This window comes from Syngnathus leptorhynchus, chromosome 2 (genome assembly GCF_054491065.1).
Source record: "Syngnathus leptorhynchus isolate UIUO chromosome 2, UIUO_Slep, whole genome shotgun sequence".
Taxonomy (NCBI): Eukaryota; Metazoa; Chordata; class Actinopteri; order Syngnathiformes; family Syngnathidae; genus Syngnathus; species Syngnathus leptorhynchus.
Window position 1 is genome coordinate 18,520,825 of NC_141196.1, and position 4,433 is coordinate 18,525,257.

Here is a 4,433-nt window from a genome sequence, read left to right on the forward strand (position 1 = left end):
GTGTGTGTGCGCGCGTGCATGTGTGTGTGTGCGTGCACATGCATGTTTGTGTATGTGTGTGTGTGCGTGCACATGCATGTTTGTGTATGTGTGTGTGTGTGTGTGTGTGTGTGTGTGCGTGTGTGTGTGTGTGTGTGTGTGTGTGTGTGTGTGTGTGTGTGTGTGTGTGTGTGTGTGTGTGTCAGAGAGGAGGACCCGGGTGAGAAAAGGGTGGAGATGAGAGCTCTGTTGAGGGAGTGTCGTCTTGCATTGTATGTGAAGCAAGTCAGAAGTTGTCTCAAGTAGAGACAAGTAGATCCACTTCATTTTCTAAGCACCTATTTGTCATTACTTTATATATATTTTGTTTCATTGGATTCAACATCGAGAAACCAAACATGGGACTAAATCACACACTGGATTTTGCAAGTTCCTGAGATGTGAGGAGGAGGAAGGAAGACGACGTTGACATCAGGTAGCTTTTATTCACTTCTTGGAGCCCTTAATCTGACCTGGGAAGTTCCTTACTCTGTCACTGTTAGGAGGGGAGGGGTATGGAAGAACACCTCAGTCAATTACTGACACAAACATCCTTCACAAAAAAGGGACAAGGCGCTTGACACTTCCCGAAAGCGCCTCACTTTAGTGTAGCTCAATTGTTACATGGAATTGCCTTAGAAACCACCCCCCAAAAGTTGACCTTTTGCAGTATTCTTTATATTCATTGTATTACGCAATTATAGTGTTAGAAATTGGTCAAGCTTCCACACATTCAATAAATTAACTGCAAGCAGGCAATGAAGCTCCATGTAATCCACTAAACTGTCAGTTTACTCATAGGGTGGACAATGACATTTTTGGCTAATATTAGCATTTTATGGGGACATGGTGGTCCTTCACTCTGGAACATGATTTTAATACCAAGTTGACTGTTGTGATTAACAAATTAATTTGTAAAAACTTTAAGATTCCGCTGATATCTCACTATAAAAGAATTTGAGTTGCACAAACAATATAATAGCAATGATAAAACCTAAGTGCAAATTTACTTGTTTTATGTAAATAATTGTATGTAGGCAATAAAGACATAAATGAAAATTATTTAATTTAGTTTAGCGCCTTGTTGTGGTTAGCAGAGCAGTGTTTGGGACATGCCGAAATCATGTAATTCCAATGGGAATAACAGTTTTGAAATGAAGAAAACACATTTTCAGGTACTCATTGTACTGTTATGTATATTCATGTTTGAACCCTAGTTTTTCTGTTCCAGTTTTAAGATGACTAAGTGATTGTGATGAAAACACCAAAGGCATTTTACAGTGATGTTAACTCACAGGCAGAATTGTGAATGCCAGTGTCACTTAGAAACATGAACTTTGATGGACATCTAACTGTAGTACACCCACACAATTCTCAAGAAGCCATCCGAAATCCCAGAAAAAGTCTGCCAACGAAATCACACAGGAAGTCTGCCATTTTGGTGTTTGGCTTTTTCCAGGTCCAACAACAACTTGTCCAGTCAAATTGTACTTAAAGTATAAACATAAAATTTGATAAACGTGTCTGCCATATGTTGACCTGACAAAAAAAAATTAAAATCCAAGAACCCATGCTTGAAAAGACACAAGAAGTCGGTCTTTTTACTTCAGTAGCCTTTTTAGATCGACTCGGGCTATTTAAAGAAATTAAAAAATTCTGCCCCTGAAACCACTTTTACTTAGCAACACCAAATTTGGTCGGTGTGTCCATCATAAGTACATTCACAAAAAAGTTTCAAAAGTCCAGTTCTACTGGAACACACATTATGGAAGCAGAGTCTATCAAGAGTACGAACTCAAACCTTTTCATAGGGACCTCTACCACCATGTATTTTGGACATTTATTTTCACCTCATCAAAAGCTCTTTATTGTTTCTTTTCATCTTCAGCCTGGAGCTTGTTGTACCTTGTGTTGTGCCCAAAAATTCTCTTGTTTGATTCTGCTTCATTTCCTTGTTAGTAGTCAGTTCAGCAGACTTCTCTTATTGCCTAAGGGTTAAGAGTTTTCCTTACCCCATCCCCACTTAGCTGAGAGCTCTTGTCTTTGTTTCCAAACAGGCAACAAAAGCAGATAACACTGTCCTTATTTTTGCTATACACACGCCAGGGTGTGCTTATCTTTTCTTGTTTTCCTGATTTGCATAATAATAATTACCCAGTCTGCGGCCCTCTTGAATCCTTGGAAATAGTCTGTCCTTCACCTGAACATAAGCTTTCTGTAATATTGAGCAGCCCTCATTAGTGATAGCTATTTTGATCATCTTCAAGAGGGCAACACAGATTAATGTGACTGCCAAAACTGATGAATGAGATGGCGTCTCACAATCCAACTCTGCATCATTCTCAGGGCTACACTGGCTTTCTCCTGGATGCATCGCTGTCTCATTCTGAGAAAGAACACATAAGACAGAGTTAATCTTGTGCTTTGTGACATGCTGGCTCTTGCTGTTGTTATGCACATTTGGGGTCTTATTTTCATGCCCAGTGTAAGTCTGGTGAAAAGTGCTGTCTCTGGCTACATGCAAGTTGCAGCTCAATTTAGATTTTTTTCTTTTTCTCATATGAGACATATTTAATGTATTCAAGCATTTTCTTTTCCGAATTTGACCTGGGCCTCTTTTATGCGTGAATCTATATGATAAATCGGATATGTAACTGATGCGTCTGTAGTGTGAACGCTCATCTGTACAAATCTGTCCTACACGTCATCAACTGTGAGGCAGAAGTGATAACTAGTTTGCCACAGTTCTTGAGTCATCCCGCAAATTTTGCCCAATTTAGCATTTGAGGCCTAAGGAGGGTTTAATTTATCATTTGAAACTCACTGGCCGTGTTCCTTTGTGACAAAATAATTTGCTTCTACAAACTAACCCAGAAAAATGTGAATCAGAAAATTAGATTTTTAGTCCCAGCCATAATTTTAACATAAATCCTCCTCATATAACCAAAGAGGGATTGTTTTGTTGCATCACCCAGACAGTCATAGTGTTGAAATGACTTAATTGGCTGCTCTTGTTAGAAGGCGACCTTATTAAATGCATTTGATATCGAGGTTGTCTGGAGACGAGGTGATTGAAAGGAGACGCAGATGCGCTCTTCGTCTTTATTGCCTCAAAATAAGGTGCTTCATTGAGTCACATTAGATGAAGATGAAAAGAAATGATGGATGGATGATTGAAGAAAGGCTGTTTGAGAACATATAAAGTTGATATTTAACTTTTTAGTCCACCTTAATTGATGGCTTACATTTAGTTCTTGCATTGAGATAAACTTGTTTCTGTGCGGCATGTTATAGATGTCCCCAAAGGCAACAAACTACACACCTGCACGCGAGCACACAAACACTCACAAAAATTTAGGCAGGCGGGCAGGCACACAAATTCCTCAGCGACATTCCTTATTCGAAAACTCATCCTGTCAATCACCCAACTCGAGTGAATGACTGATGTGCACGTGTGTGTGTTTGTGTGCACGTGTGTGTGTTCGCGCGTGTGTGTGTGTCTGCGCTTGTGTATGTGTACCCACATGAGTGTTTGCAGGGAAGCACTTTTTAAAACCCAAACAAGCCCCTCACCAAAACCTCTCACCCTTAAAGTGGGGGTTAACCTTTTAAAGATTTATATGCACTTTATAACATGAATGATTACAAAGCATTTGTGAGATTGTAATCAACCATGTTTAACACCTTTATAAGGAAATATATATAATGTATTATCTACCTAGTTTGTTCCTGCTTTTTAAAGATATGTGGTAATAAGTGTGGCTTAAGAATCTTAAACCAAGTGGGCTGAGGCTAAAATAGATTTTATGAATGATTTTTTGCATCTTTTGTTGACATGTGTAAAATAAATTGTTTGCTAAGATGGCAGACCCCAAAATGACCTCATGTTTTATCTTTATAATACAATTTGTTAAGGATTTACAGCATACTTATTAAGCACGTATACAGTAAACCCTTTAGAAACCCTTTTGGTATCTTGTAACAACATACCCATAAACTCTTTTCAGATCTTCTTTCAGATTATCAGTGCTAACGACACAGCCAAAGGCTAACAAACTGCCTGCGGAATGTGAGAAATGTCCAGGAGTTGGGGCTGCGGGGCTGAACGTGTTACATGTTTCCACAATGAATTGTGCTGGGAAGTTGTTGAGGGAAAGTTGAAAGGTCAGAGGCATTGACGCACAGATGAGATGCAGGGAAAGCTCATAAAGCTGCCACACTCTTAATTTATTTTTTTACCTCCACTGGGGAGGACAACTTAGAGCAGGGGGAGGACATTGAGTAAAAATATAAAAACAGGTGGTCCAATTTGTGACGCGTCCATTAGTCTGTTAGCATTCTTGTCATGAATTAACCATAGTTTGCTTCTTCAGATCAACAAAACAACTGAGCCAGATTTGATTTTAGTCTTACTT

General features: G+C 39.1%; 1 protein-coding gene across 2 annotated transcripts in view; it reads left to right on the forward strand.

Annotated features, from left to right (window-relative positions):
* Positions 1–270: 270 nt before the first annotated feature.
* fat2 (FAT atypical cadherin 2) overlaps positions 271–4,433 on the forward strand; it is an 87,089-nt gene continuing 82,926 nt past the window's right edge. For both annotated transcript variants that reach the window (XM_085937091.1, XM_085937101.1), the window contains exon 1: positions 271–454. The gene's annotated coding sequence lies outside the window, so the exon portion shown is untranslated. The remainder of the gene's footprint in view (positions 455–4,433) is intronic.